The sequence below is a fragment of the Arvicanthis niloticus genome, chromosome 20 (genome assembly GCF_011762505.2).
Source record: "Arvicanthis niloticus isolate mArvNil1 chromosome 20, mArvNil1.pat.X, whole genome shotgun sequence".
Lineage (NCBI taxonomy): Eukaryota > Metazoa > Chordata > Mammalia > Rodentia > Muridae > Arvicanthis > Arvicanthis niloticus.
Genome location: NC_047677.1, coordinates 45,597,930 through 45,614,155, shown reverse-complemented (window position 1 = coordinate 45,614,155; position 16,226 = coordinate 45,597,930).

Below are 16,226 nucleotides of genomic sequence, written 5' to 3'. Positions count from 1 at the left end.
CCATGCCCATTGCTTCTCTGTTAGACGGATACATTTTTCCTCTTGGTGGTGGGGACCAAACCCGTGTTGTATTTCTGACAACTAGGCACTTGAGTGGTGGGTCATCTCAGGGCCCCTTTGGGCTCCAGGACGTGGAGGTCATAGCAGAGTTGGGGAAATAGACATACCCTGCACCTGTGTGTCCTGGAAGAGAGGAAGGGCTGGAGACCGCAAAGTGGGGGAGAGAGGGGCCAAGGGGTGGGGGTGGGGCGGGGCGGAGCGCGTTTCTCGTAAGTGTTACTCCTTTAACTGCTCCGCTGGTTCTTGGAAACCCTCACCACAAGGACCTATCGAGAGCAGTGTTGGAGCAGATATGGCCTCGCCCTCCCCACCCCCACCCCCCAGTTCATTTCCGCAGTGGCCTTGTGCTACTAACCCCGGATTGCCAACAGCAAGGTTGCAGTGACCCCTCCGGTGGCTGGGTGAGGAAGTGGAAACGAAGCAGAACTAAGGCCAAGCTGAGGAGGACCGAGGAACGTATTATTTTTATTTACTCTAATAGGACATCCGATGCGCGGAATTCTTCATGACCTTAGGTGCGGGATACCGTTTCACGACCGGCTGTTATCGAATTGTATCCTATTGGTTGGAATCCAATGCCAAGCTCAAAAGCTCAATATTAAGCAACTTGGTGATGTGGCTCAGTGGGTAGAGTACTTACCAAACATGCTCGAAGCCCTGGGTAGGGTTTGTAATTCCAGATGTTCAAGGTCATCCTCAGCCTGAGTTATAGGCCACCCTATACAGGCAGGACAGTAACAGTCACTCACGTCTATCATCTGTCTATGTTACCAGATCATTTTCTTAGTTTATGCCGAGGTGCCCCCCAGTTATATACCCTGCTCTCCTGAATGCTATGTGTAGCTTTTTCTTACCTTGAAATAAATGCTTTTACATTCATCTACTTTGATGTTGTGGCTTTTAAGATTGATTTTCCGTTTTTAATTATTTGTGTTCTTGTGTGTCTGTGCTCAGCTGTGCCCACAGTTGGGTACAAGTACTTGCAGAAGCCAGAGGAGGACGTTGGATCCTCTGGAACTGGAGTTTCAGGGAGTTGTGAGCCTTCAGATCTGAATGGTGGGAGCCAAACTTGGACCTTCTGTAAGATTAGTATGTATCTTAACACCTGGACTATCTCTCCTGACCCCATCATCATCACCATCATCATCACCATCACTGTCATCATCATCTCAAGCTAGCCTTGAACTTTTTTTTTTTTTTTTTTTTGAGACAGGGTTTTTCTCTGTGTAGCCCTGGGTGTCTTGGAACTCACTCTGTAGACCAGGCTGGCTTCAAATGCTGCTGGGGACAGAACCTAGGGCATCCTGAGATGCTAGGTTAAACCCTCTTATTAACTGAGCCACATTCATGGCCAAGGTGCAAATAAACAATTAATTTTGTATCTTCCAAAGTTTTACCATCGTATGTAAAATACCCTTTTAATCTAACTCCCCGGAACCTTGAGGGTCCACACAGAGTCGGGGGCAGTAACAGTGTGGTGTGTAAGGGACCCTCCCCTGACTTGGAGACACATTGTCACAGTTGAATTTCATTCCAACTTTGCTTTTCACATGACCTTGGCAGATACTTTTAGTGTCTGAGTTTTGTTTTCTCCTCCATGAAAGAGAAATGGCCACCAGTTTGTAAAGTCTGCACCACCCAATCAATGATAGTTCGGACAAGTGTGGCTCAACACGTAAGATACTGTCGGAAGGAGATTTTAGAACCAGCTAGCCGGAATCACAGTGTTAGAAAGTTCGCTCGTGGGTGACCCGGAGCTAGTGGGGTCAGGACATAGACTGAAAAGGGCGCCAGGAACTTCAGGGGAGGGGCTGTGGACTTGTTTTTCCGTCCTGAGTGTGGTGATGTTTACGCGGCTGTGAACGGCTGTCAAAAACACACCCTACTGAGTGAACGCTTAAAATGCGTGCAGTGTCTTATGTGTATAAATTACCTCTGGGTAAAATGACTTTAAAAAAAAAAGTTCATTTCTTTTCCTTTTCAATGAAAACACGTCCCCGCGCCAGATATACCACGGAAGTCTCCTTTCCGGTTAGATTATTCACGTTAGCGCTTACATTCTCCCCATGGACTGATATAAATAAATGAAAATTGGCTTAATTCCCCATCTTACTTTCTGACTGTAGTACAAAATTAGAGAGATGTGTCATCAGGGGGCGGAGGGGGCAGACGCTGCGACCACGCTATGACGGAGATAAACTTACGTGCCACACATTTTTTTTTTCAAAGTCACAAACTTAAAGGGAGAAGTTGTTTTTTTGTTTGTTTGTTTCTTTTTCTTTTTTTTTTTCTGGCGAAGCACGACAAGCCTTTTACAAAGCAAAATGTTTGCGGGCGGTGGTGGAACGTGCCTGTAAACCTTGCACCTTGTGAGGTGGAGGCAGGAGGTTCAGGCATCCAACACTTGGTGAGTTCCGCCCCAGCCTGAGTGAGCTGCGTGAGACTCTGTTGCTAAACTGCATAGAGGGATGATGCCTTGTGGTGCAGGCTTAGATATCTGCAGTAGCCAAGGGAGTCACGTGATCAGCCTGGTCTATCGCGGCTCATCTCTTTCCCCTTTGCATACCAAAGTATCTTTGAAGGAATTTTTCTTTAACCCACTGGCAACATTTTTGCTTAAAAAGCCTTGGCTTTTATTGTATCCACGGCTAGCTGCGAGAGAAACTGGAAATTTTAATCCAGCTATGTAGCTAGAGATGAAAAGAAGAGGTAATGAATTTTTCTGGTTTTTTTTTTTTTTAATATTTATTTATTTTATATAGTGTTCTTCTACCTTGCATATATGCCTGTAGGCCGGAAGAGGGCATCAGATCCCATTACAGATGGTTGTGAGCCACCAAGTGGTTGCTGAGAATTGAACTCAGGACCTCTGGAAGAGCAGTCTGTGCTCTTAACCGCTGAGCCTGCTCTCCAGCACAGTCTATCCATCTCTATGGATATGTAGGTTAGGAGGAAGTTTAAGGTCAGAGTTCACCGTCCTAAGCAGGTGGTGCACACCTGTCACCCCGGCTCTAGGGAAAGGGAGGCAGGAGGTCATCCTTGACTGTGTACCTAGAGTGCAGCCAGTTTAGGCTGAGGGAGAGAGAGAGAGAGAGAGAGAGAGAGAGAGAGAGAGAGAGAGAGCTCAGCTGATAAGAGCACTTGCTGCTCTTCTAGGGGACCCAAGTTCAATTCCCAGCACCCATGTGGTGAGTTTATTGGTATTTAATTATTTACTGTCTGTTTGTGTTATCGGGATTTGGAACTGAGTGAGGTAAGTGCTCCAGTCCTGAGCGCCAACCCAGCTTCAACATTGCCTTCTTATATATCCTGGTGAGCACGTGGAGGTCAAAGGACAACTGGAGAGATGGCTCAGAAGTAGAGAGCACTGGATGCTCTTCCAGAGGTCCCGAGTTCAATTCCCGCACGTACATAGTGGCTCATAACCATCTGTAATGTGAGCCAGGTCTCTCCTGGCTCATAGGTGCAGGGGATCTAACCTAGCCCTCTAGTTTACTTTGGGCTACAGGGTCAATTGTTCTTGTCACTTGGTCCTTCAAACAGTTACACCTTTTTGATCACCTGGGATCCCTTCAGGCTGAGTTCTGTGCTCCTTATTTCAATATCATTATTATATTTTGAGAGGGAGTCATTTCTTTTGATCATTTTGGTCCCCAGGGATTTTAGCCTTGGTGGTACCTTTACCCTCTGAGTTGTCTGGCTGGCCCCTTTCTCTCCTTTCTCTCCTCTTTCTCCTCTCTCTCTCTCTCTCTCTCTCTCTCTCTCTCTCTCTCTCTCTCTCTCTCTCTCTCTGTGTGTGTGTGTGTGTGTGTGTGTGTGTGTGTTTCTTTCTCTGAGACAAGGTATCCCTGATCCCTGTATGGTGTGAAACTTGCTATGTAAACCAAACTCACAGGGATCACCTGCTTTGGCCTTCCCAGTAATATAGTTTAAGACACACACTTCCATAGCTGACTGGCTTATGTCAACTTGATACAAGCTAGAGTCTTCTGAGAAGAGGCAGCCTGGACTTACTTCTCCCTAAGAGCAGGTTGTAGGCAAGCCTGTAGGACATTTTCTTAATTAGTAACTGATGGGGGAGGGCCCGGCTCATGGTAGGTGGTTCTATCCCTGGTCCCTGGGCTGGTGGTCCTGAGTTCTATAAGAAAGCAGGTTGAGCAAGCCATGGGGAGCAAGCTAGTAAGCAGCACCCCTCCATGGCCTCTGCAGCAGCTCCTGCCTCCAGGTTCCTGTCCAGCTTCAGTTCCTACCCTCCCTGCTTTTGATATGGCACTGTGAGTGAAATTAACCCTTTCCTCCCCACGTTGCTTTTGGTCATGGTGTTTCATCACAGCAATAGACACGCTAACTAGGATAAGTTGGTACCAGGACAGTGGGGTATTGTTATGACAGACCTAACCAGGTTGTTTTTTTTGGGGAGGTGGGGGAGGATTGTGGAAGGACTTTGGAAAGGATTTTGGAAGCCACTGAGTGTTGAGAGCTCAGTGAACGGTTCTGTAGGAGTTTGGAAGATAAGAATATTGTCAGGACAGCAGAAGACGGAGACTTGGCTTCTGAAATTCCAGAGGGAGGCAAAGACTCTACATTTTTTTTTGTGTGAAGAATCGTGGTTCTTGTTAACTAGAGCTAAAGAAGCAGCTGTGATTAATAAGAGACCAGAACCACTAAAGTAAGACTTTTACTTTGCTGGGACCATGGATGCTGGTCAGCTGGGGCTAAAGAATCAGCTGGGATTAAGAAAAGGACAGCATCATTGAGGTGAGAGCTTCTGGGAAGTGTTTCTGCTGAGTCAGCACACAGAGCTGTGTTCCAGAAATACCCAAAGATATATACTTGATAATCTTTTAATTTTTTTTGTTTTTGTTTTTTGTTTTTTTGAGACAGGGTTTCTCTGTGTAGTCCTGGCTGTCCTGGAACTCACTCTGTAGACCAGGCTGGCCTCGAACTCAGAAATCCGCCTGCCTCTGTGTTGGGAACCGCACTAGTCCCACGTTCGGGCGGCCAAAAATGTCGTGGCCTGAGCAAAATATTGAGGCCCGGGCTGCCCCGCGTTTGGCGGCAACTGTATCCCGGCCCAAGCTGCCGCTTCAGTCCGCGGGTCGGGGTTCAGCAAGAGAGAGAGTGAGGGCGGTCGCGAGGAATGGAGACCAGACAGAGTGTGTTTCAATCCTGTTTATTCTTCAGTCTCTCTTCCTCTATGTGTCTGCTTCTCTATCTCCTCTGTCTGCTGTGTCTGATTCTCAGTTCTGTTCTGTCTCTGCCTTTTATATGTCTCACTTCTAAACCATGCCTCTAAGTCACACCTATAATCATGCCCTTAGGTCTTGTCTCTAAATCTGATCTCTAGGTCACTCTTAAGTCACACACCTTTAATCTCACACACCTTTAATCTCACACACCCAAGGTATCTAAACCAAGATTATTGGAGTGTGCTCAGCTCTTGTAGGCTATTGTAATCCAAGTCTCATGTCAGCTCAAGATGGCTGCAAAGCTGATAGCTGCTTTCTGCTAAAAGTCGGCCCCCAACACCTCTGCCTCCCAAGTGCTGGGATTAAAGGCGTGCGCCACCACCGCCCAGCTTTTAAATTATTTTTAATTATGAATACAGTGTGTGTTTGTGTGTGTGTGTTTGTGTGTGTGTATTTGAGTGCAGTGACCACAGAGACCAGGAGAGGGCATCAGATCTTACGGAGCCGGAGTTACAGGAGGTTGTGGACCACCTGATGTGGGTCCTGGGAATTGAACTTGGGTCCTCTGGAAGAGCAGCAACCTTTTCTAATCATTGAGCCACCTTTCCAGGACCCTCTGCTTTTTCTTCTCTTCAGATTTATTTAGCACGTATGACTGTTTTGCCTGTGTGTATGGATATGCAGTGTGTTCATGCCTAATGCCCTCAGAGGTCAGCAAAGAGTTAACGATGGCTGTGAGCTGCCATGTGGGTGCTGGGAACTGAGTCCCAAGTTCTCTCAAGAGTAAAAGGTGCTCTTAACTGCTGATCAAAGCAGAAAATGGAGACTCGGATGGGAGGCTGAATGGGAAGGCTCTGGACTCAGGTCTGGGAAGCAGAACTTCAGAGGCTGCCAAGCTGTGGGGGGGGGGGGGCGGGGAGAGAGAGAGAGAGAGAGAGAGAGAGACCTTCAAAAGCATCTGTAAAGTGGTCCTGATGACTGTCGTTGGGCTCCTTTTATAGCTACTCTCAGTGTATCTGAAAGGGAACCTTTATTTTCTTTAGAATTCCTTTTCTTGGGGGGTCTGCAGAGATATGCTCAGTGGTTAAAAGCACTTCCTGTTCTTCTTTCAGGGGATCTGAGTTCTGCTCTTCACTCCCACACGGGCCAGCTCCCCAGGCCTGGAACTCCAGATCTGGGATTCTCAACACCCAGGCAAATAAATATCGGGAAGGCAAGGCTCTCCTCTGTGGGACACACCAGAAAAGACATCACGAGTGGCTGTCATTCGGTGGGAGTGAGGATTAAGGGCTTCTCAGAGGGTGGACACCTAAGAACAGAGGCTGTGGGAAAAACAAGACACTGTCTTCTCTCTGAGGAAGTTTGACCGCTAGCTTCCTCTAGACATGTCCCCCCAACTCCCTCACCCCTCCCCAGCCTCTGCCCTCTGCAATTTAACTTTGCTAGGTTCCCACCTTCCCTCCCTTCACCCCTCCCCCTTTACCTCTTTTATTTATTTTTTTAATATTGGGGATTGATACAGGGCAAGCATGCTACCACTGGGATAGATTGTCTTTTTTTTTTTTTAACCTTTTAAATTTTGAGACAGGGTAAACTGACTCTCTCTCTCTCTCTCTCTCTCTCTCTTGCTGTGTACTCAAGTGCGTGTGTGTCTGTCTCTCTGTGTGTGTGTGTATGTGTGTGTATACACATGTCTGAATTCTGCATGTCAGGGCCTGAGGAGGTCAGAAGAAAGCATCAGATGCCCTGGAACTGGAGTTACAGACAGACAGGCAATTGTATGCTGCCACGTGAGTGCTCTCTCTTTGTTTTTTAAAGATTGGTATATATATATATATATATATATATATATATATATATATATATTGTCGATGTCTTCAGATATACCAGAAGGGCATTAGATCCCATTACAGATGGCTGTGAGCCACCAAGTGGTTGCTGAGAATTGAACTCAGGACCTCTGGAAGATCCACTGAGCCATCTCTCCAGTCCTGAGACTTTTTTTTTTCCTTCCTAAAGCCACCCTTGCACTGTAACCTTCCTGCCTCAGCCTCCCAAGGACATAGAATTCAGCCTCTCTGCTAAGGACTTAGCTTATGCACTCTTCTGAAACATAGGGACACAGATCTCTAGAAAAACTTTGGCTTTCTCTCCACTCTCTAATAGTTGGGTACCACTCCTGAGTCCCTTAGAACTTCCTCCTCCAGCACTTGTCATACTGGGTCCAAGAGGTCCAAGTGGCCTGGCCCCTCAGTGTCCGGGAAGCTCAAGGGGGTGGGAGCTGTGACTTGTCTCCCAGGACAAGTCCTAGCTCCTGTCTAAGGGCTACCAGCTTGTACTAAACTGTGAAGAAAAGCAAGCCTGGTTGGGAATTGGCGAGCTGGGTGAGTGCCTGCCCCTAGCATGCCCCAAGTCCTAGGTTAAAAATTGGTGCTTATTGCATAGCTTAGACCAGGCACAGAGGGGCCACGGTAATCCCCTCACTCAGGAGGAAGAGGTGGGGAGATCAGAAGTTCAAGGCTACCTTTGCCTACTAGGGAGTTTAAGAAAAGCCTGGGCTGTCCTTGATCTTGTTTTAGAAAAAAAGAAAGAAAGTAAAAAGGAAATAAATAAAAAACAGGATGAAGGCCCACACATCTTCCACAGTTTTCAGCGTTTCCCTTCTTGAGAACATTCCTCATGATAGAAAGGCCTGTTTTATGCCTGGTGAGAAAGAGCCAGAGGGAAGGTCGTGTCTCTCTAGTGTCAGCCTGACGGGAGCAAGGAGAGGCCCGGAAAGCAGGAGGGGACTGAGGAGGCTGAGATCTGATTCTGTGTGGCCAATCTCCTACCACCAGCAATCTTGGCCATTCTTCCCCAGGGACTTCAGAAGGGAGTGAGGGAAGAAAGGGCTGTTCACTTAGCTTAGGTAAAACCTGGGTTTTGCCCCCAGCACTTCATAAAGCAGGCGTGGTGGGAGAAAGTCTCTAAGTACAAGTTCAAGGTCGCCCTCAGCCACAGCTGTGAGTTAAGGCCAGTCTGTCTGGACTGCCTGAGACTCCAACTCAGTAAAAGAGGGGGAGGCTGTTGGGGGGGGGGGAGAGAGAGAGAGAGAGAGAGAGAGAGAGAGAGAGAGAGAGAGAGATTGAGAGGAGTTGTGGGGTGGGGGAGAGAATACAGAGAAGGAGGCTAGCTTCTTGCTGGGTATGGTGGCACAGAGACCTTTCATCTCAACACCCAGGAGGATCTTGAGTTTGAGGCCAGCAGGGGCTATAAAGCAAGTTCTAGGCCAGCCTGGGCTACATTCCAAGAATTACCTTAGAGAGAAAGGAGCTTTTAATCCCAGCACTCTACTGGAGGTAGAGGCAGGGGGATTTCTGTGAGTTTAAGGCCAACCTGGACTTCAGAGTGAATTCCTGGACAGCCAAAATCACACAGAAAAACCCTGTCTCAAAAAAACAGAAAAAAAGAAAGAAAGAAAAAAAGACTCACCAAAACAAAACAAAAAGCAAACAAAAAACCACCACAAACAAAACAAAGCTGCCCTTCCCGTTCGTTAGGGAAACAGGCCTGAACAGGCCCTTCTGTTCGGCAGAGGGTCTGTGTGTTCACTCCGCAGGTATTTATAGAGCACCTGCAGTGGGCTGGGCGTTGTTCTAGGTGTCGGGAAAACAGCCGTGAAGTAAATCTGGTGTCCCGGTGCACTGGGGAGAAGACAGGGGAGGTAACTCTCCATACTTAGTCAGGGAGTATGTGCTATGGGAAAAATCTGCAAGGGTTGGGTACAGCTCAGCGGCAATTGCCAGCAGGCGTATGCTCCTGAGTGTGATCTGTGATGACTGCCCAGGCCAGAGGACAAGTGGGATAGACGGCTGTGTGTGTGTGTGTGTGTACATGTGAGTGTATGTATACATGTGAGTGTGTGTATACATGTGAGTGTGTGTATATACATGTGAGGAGTATGTATACCTGTGAGTGTGCATATGTGTGAGTGTGTGTATACATGTGTGTATGTATACATGTGAGTGTGTGTATATACATGTGTATGTATATATGTGAGTGTGTATATACATGTGAATGTGTGTATACATGTGAGTGTGTGTATACATGTGAGTGTGTGTATACATGTGAGTGTGTGTATACATGTGAGTGTGTGTATATACATGTGAGGAGTGTGTATACCTGTAAGTGTACATATGTGTGAGTGTGTGTATACATGTGTGTATGTATATATGTGAGTGTGTGTATACATGTGTATGTATATATTTGAGTGTGTGTGTATACACGTGAGTGTGTATATACATGTAAGTGTGTGTATACATGTGAGTGTGTGTATACATGTGAGTGTATACATGTGAGTGTGTATATTATACATGTGAATGTATGTATACATGTGTGTGTATACATGTGTGTGTATACATGGAGTATGTGTATATATGTGAGTGTATATACATGTGTGTATGTATACATGTGAGTGTGTGTATACATGTGAGTGTGTATATGTATACATGTGAGTGTGTATATACATGTGAGTGTGTATACGTGTGTGTGTGTGTGCACATGCACTAGAACCTAGACCGTGTAGGAAAGGCATTGCTACTAATGACTTTCAAAAGTAATTTTTAGCTGTAGTGGCGCACGCCTGTAATCCCAGCACTTGGAAGGCAGAAGCAGGCAGATCTCTGAGTTCAAGGCCAGCCTGGTCTACAGAGTGAGTTCCAGGACAGCCAAGGCTATACAGAGAAACCCTGTCTCGAAAACAAAACAAAACAAAACACCAAAAAAAAAAAACCCCCAAAACAACAACTTAAATTTGTTATGCTAGTTCTGAATTGTGAGACAAGAAAGAAAAATAAGCATCTAGTAAAACTGAAATATTTGTGATGGTTATAGATCCAATAGAACATAAGTAACTTAAGGGGTTAATTAGGTATACTTCAAAAAGACTTGGCTCAGCCGGGCAGTGGTGGCGCACGCCTTTAATCCCAGCACTTGGGAAGCAGAGGCAGACAGATCTCTGAGTTCAAGGCCAGCCTGGTCTACAGAGTGAGTTCCAGGACAGCCAGGGCTACACAGAAAACAATTCTGTCTCAGAAAACAATTCCCTGTCCCCAGTATTTAAAAGTTGACACTTTAAAATGTTACGTGTGTGAGCATGACATGAAGGGAAAGTGGGGGGGCAAAGTACAATTTTGGGAGTCAGTCCTCTCCTTCCACCATTTGGGACTCTCCTGGGGGTCCACCTCATGGGTCCCTGGCTATTCTGGGACTGTCCATGTAGACCAGGCTGTCCTTGAACTCACAGAGATCCATCTGCTCTGCTTCCTGAGTGCTGGCATTAAATGGGTGCACTTAAATGAGTGTGAACCACCATGTGGGTGCTGGGAATTGAACTCAGGACCTCTGGAAGAGCAGCCAGTGCTTTTAACCTCTGAACCACCTCCCCAGCCCCTTCTTTGGGAGTTTTATTTTGTTGTTTTATCTTTGTTTCTTTTTGTTTTTTCTTGTTTTTGTTTGCAACAAGGTTTCGCTGTGTAGCCTTGGCTATCCTGAAACTCCCTCTGTAGACCAGGCTAGCCTCAAACTGAGAGGTTTGCTTGCCTCTGCCTCCCAAGTGCTGGAATTAAAGGTGTGTACCTCCACTGCCCATAAACACTATTCCTGAGGAGGAGGGGGAGTTGAGACAGAGCCCCTTATTCTCACAGCTGAAAGCCCTGTGTGTACATGCGTGTTGTGAGCATATGTGCATGAAGTCAGAGGAGGAAGTCAGGTGGCCTGCTGTTACCCATGACCTCATTCCCTTGAGACAGGGTCTCTCTGAATCTCAAGTTAGTCTTGCAGTCAAAGAGACCCCAGCAATCCTCCAGTCTCCACCCTTACCTTCCACATGGGGGTTACAGGTGATTTTTTTTTTTTTAACCTGGCTTTTTAAGTGAGCACTGGGGACTTTTGGAGATTTGCAAACGGGTCTTCATTCTTGTGCAACAAGCACTCTTGCACGCTGAGCCACTTCCCATCCTGTGCACGAATGCTCTTTGGAAACTTACTGCATCACTGATTGTCACTGATCTGCTGTGGACAGAATGGGATAACAGAGTATTCTAACATAGCTTCACCGTGTCCTGCAGCCATGAAACCAGCTCCCTTAATTCCGAGTGCTAGGATTAAGGGTGTGCGCCACCACTGCCTGGCAGCTTCTTACTTTCTTTTCTTTTCTTTTTTTTTTGGGGGGGTGGGGGTGGGGGTTTCGAGACAGGGTTTCTCTGTGTAGCCCTGGCTGTCCTGGAATTCACTCTGTAGACCAGGCTGGCCTCGAACTCAGAAATCTGCCTGCCTCTGCCTCCCAAGTGCTGGGATTAAAGAGCCACCACAGCTGGCTCTTTCTTTCTTTTTTTAAGATTTATTTATTTTATTTATATGAGCATATTGTAGCTGTCTTCAGACACACCAGAAAGGAAGGAGGCATCAGATCTCATTACAGATGGTTGTGAGCCACCATGGGGTTGCTGGGAATTGAACTTGAGACCTCTGGAAGAGCAGTCAGCACTCAACCACTGAGCCATCTCTCCAGCCCAGCACTCCTATTTCCTATAAGCCCACCCCACCCTAGCACCTCTGGGTTCTCTCCCAGTCTGTAGCCTTCCTCTTAATAAATTTTGTCCACCCTAGATCCGGATTCGTCATCAGCCGCTGCCTGTACCCCAGGCTCCACCCCTTCATCACTATGTCTAGCTCAGGCTATTGCAGATGCAGCTCCTGACTGGTTTGTTCCATGCACCCTAAGCAGTCTACAGACAAGCCTCTGCCAAGACACTTAAAGGGGCTTTGTCGTTTTAGTTTTTGAGACAGGGTCTTACTGTGTAGCCCTGGCTGGCTGGACTGGAACTCGCTCTGTAGACCAAGCAATAGATTCACAGATCTGTCTTCATCTAAGCACTAGGATTAAAGGCACCGGACAGACACCATGCCTGGCCTCTTGTTTGTTTGGAGACAGGGTCTCTTGTACCCAAGGGTAGCCTATAACTATTTTTTTTCCAGGACAGTGTTTCTCTGTGTAGCCTCAGCTGTTCTGGAATTCACTCTGAGGACTAGGCTGGCCTCAAACTCACAGAGATCCACCAGCTTCTCCTTCTCCAGTCCTGGGATTAAAGGTATGCAGGACCACCAACCAGTCACCCAGAATCTATTTATTTGTTTGTTTCTAGCATTTAGAGGGTTTGTAGAACGGAGCTGCGGTGGTTTGAGGTGTGGGGAAAGGTGATCGGAGGGAAACTAAGGCAGCTTGTGGCCAGTACATGGTAAACCAACCTCACTGCTCTCGGTAGGAAGTGTGGGCCTTTAGCATGCTCTACGTGAGGGTGGAGGTTTAACTAGCCAGAGTCAAAAGGTCACCCACAGGACACTGTCACATGCAGCAGTCAGGGGTCAAGGGTGTCAGTCTACCTGAGCTATCTTCAAGTTCCTGAAAAAAAAGAAAGAAAAGACAGATTAGGCAACTGCCATTTTTATGACCTTGGTGATGTCACAGAAGAACTAACAGGAACAGGACAGCACTCTGCTTAGTTCAGTGACCTCTGAACCCCTGGCTTCAGCTATTGATGGGGAAGGAATGACCCCTGAGGTCAGAGGTTAAGACTGTTTTTGGTTAGTGTGTCCTAGTTCCTGTGAGAACCCAGGCCCTCACCTGAGGTGGACTCTCTAGCCAGTTGACTCTAGGAGGAAGTGCTTCCTAGGTGACTTCAGGTTATTGATAGGATCCAGCTACTTGGGGGCTGTTGTTTCGGGACATTAGTGAATGAAAAATAAAAATAAAAAATAAAAAAGCAAGATACCAGTGCTCCTAGGTTTGGTGGAGGAGGAAAATTCATTTGAAGATGTGAGGGAGAGAGCCAGAGGCCGGGACATCCCGGGGGAGTTCAGACTGAACAAGACCCTGAGCCAAACCCTGAGAGGAGAGGGGAGCAGAGAGGCGGAAGAGTAAGGGGCAGAAAAAAACAGCCAGGTATCCAAAATGGCTGCATGATATAGGGAAGGCAGCTGGGGAAGAGCTTCCCGGCCCCTGGGCTGGAGAAGTTTAGGGTGTGCCAGCCATACCCTGGAATAGGTAGGGAGTGAGGGATGCTGGGAGAACCTGGGGACAGGTTTGCTTTGCTATGTTAAAAATAGGCACCTTGCTGGGTGGCGGTGGCACACGCCTTTAATCCCAGCACTTGGGAGGCAGAGGCAGTCGGATTTCTGAGTTCGAGTTTGAGGCCAGCCTGGTCTCGAGTGGGTCCCAGAGTGGGTTCCAGGACAGCCAGGGCTACACAGAGAAACCCTGTCTTGAAAAACAAAAAAACAAAAACAAACAAACAAACAAAAAAAAAAGGCACCTCAGTTAGCCATTTGTCCTGGGTTTGAGCTCTAACTATAAGTTCCCAGCCAAATGAACAGTTCTGTAGAGAGACTACTGACTCCAGGGCTGTGTCTTGGTACCACCAGCATTGAAATCTATATGGTGTTAACCAGAGGTTTTTCAGGATGGGTGAGAGAGCTAGTGGGTAATGGTGCTAGTTGTCAATCCTGGAACTCACGTGGTGGATGGAGACTTCCATAAGATCTCCTCTGACTATTTCCATATGTGCTCCACAGCACACTAGCTCTTCCTAGTAAATAAATAGATCATTCACACACACACACATACATACACACATACATATATACACACACATACACACACATACATACACATACATACACATACACACATACACACACATATACGCAATACACATACATACATATATACACACATACACACACATACATACACACACATACATACATATACACATATACATATATATATATATATACACACATAAACACACATCATACAGACACACATAAACATATACATATACATATACATATACATATACATATATATACATACATATATATACACATATACACATATACACCTACATATATATATATGTAGCTTGGCTGGAAACTCTGTAGACCAGGCTGGCTTTTAATGCAAAGAGGTTCTGTGTCTGCTTCTAGATCTCTGGAATTAAAGGCAGGGTCACCAACCTAGCCAAGACTTTTTATCTATCTATCTATCTATCTATCTATCTATCTATCTATCTATCTATCTATCTATTTTGAAGACAGGGTTTCTCTGTGTAGCCCTGGCTATCCTGAAACTCGATCTATAGATCAGGCTGGCCTCCAACTCAAGAGATCTGCCTGCCTCTGCCTCCCAAGTGCTGGGATTAACTGTTACTTAAAATAAGTCACCCTCCAGTGACTTATTTTATTTTTATTTATTTTTTAAAAAGATTTATTTATTTTATGTATATGAATACACTGTATTCATATACATAATATGTATATAATACTACAGACACCAGAAGAGGGCATCGGATCCCATTACAGATGGTTGTGAGCCACCATGTGGTTGCTAGGAATTGAACTCAGGACCTTTGGCAGAGTAGTCAGTGCTCCTAACCTCTGAGCCATCTCTCCAGCCCGACTTACTTTATTTTTAAATTTTGTGTATGTCTGCATGTAGGGACGTGCACATGAGTAAAGATGCCTTCAAAAGCCAGAAGGTGGCATCAGATGCCCTGGAAGGGACAAACATGTTTGTTTTGAGACTGGGTCTCTATGTGGCCCTAGCTGTCCTGTAACATGGGGATCAGGCTGGCCTACCTCTGTGACTTGAGCGGTAGCATTTAAGGCCTGTGCCACTATACCCCTCCCCATCTTAAATAGACTTTACGTTAAATGTAAGATTACACTCATTTATTCATGCGTGTGTGCATGTGTGGGTGTGGGCTGGCAATCCACCATGAGAGGGAGGAGGTCAGAAGGCAACCTGTGGGAATCGATTCTCTAATCTGACCCTCACCTTGTAAGCAACATCTTATCTCTTAGCCAGGCTCTGTTTGTTCACAGGGCATACGTGCTGACCTGCTCTTGCTGAGCTACGTGACAGGTGGGCCTACCCTCTCAGTGGAAGCAGTTACATAAACAAAGTGGATTTCAGGGAGGTCAAAACTGGAGGGATGGGGGGAAGGGGTTCATCAGAGTGAAGCCCAGGGGAGGGTAAGATTGAGCCCTGGGGTTTGGAGCCAGGGGAGGAAAGGCCTTCCATAAGGAGCAGGTAGGTTGAAGTTTGTGAGCCAAGAGCGACACCTGTTGGCCGGAGCGGGAGTAGCCTCCTGTCACAGGCTGCAGAGGTAGGGTGAGGCTGGAGAGATCAGAAAGGACCACCCTAACAGAAGCATCCTGAAGAAGGTGATAGAGTGGAGAATAGAAACCCTAGGGAGGCCAAGGCAAGTGAACAAACCTCTGTGAGTTCGAGGCCAGCCTGGTCTACAGAGTGAGTTCCAGTTTTGTCTTTTGTTGTTGTTTGTTTTTTGGTTTTTTTTTTGTTTTTGTTTTTTGTTTTTTCGAGACAGGGTTTCTCTGTGTAGTCCTGGCTGTCCTGGAATTCACTCTGTAGACCAGGCTAGCCTCGAACTCAGAAATCCGCCTGACTCTGCCTCCCAAGTGCTGGGATTAAAGTCGTGCGCCACCACTGCTGGCTTCCAGTTTTGCTTTCTATTTTGTTATAGAGTTTCCCTATGTTGCTGGCGTTGGCCTTGAATTCTCACTCCAGAGCTCAGGTAGGCCTGGAACTTTTGGACCCTCTTGCCTTAGGGTCCTCAGCCGGTGGAATGACCCGTTACACCTGGGCCTGGCTTAAGGTTCTCATAGTTGAGCCTATTATTGCTGGTTCCCAGTCTCCTCACTTTTGCTGTGACTGGGCTGAAGACACCAGGGTAGGGATTAGATCCTGTTGCAGGTTTCAATACTGCTTAGAGAATTTTGTTTTTGGGCAACAGTACTATCTGGAAACTTGTCACAGACTGCCACCTAGTGGTCTTTTGAAGAACTGCCTCCCGGGGTCCAAATGAATTTCTTGCAACTTGTTGGGAAAAGGAATTGTTAGCTGTTTCTGGGTGA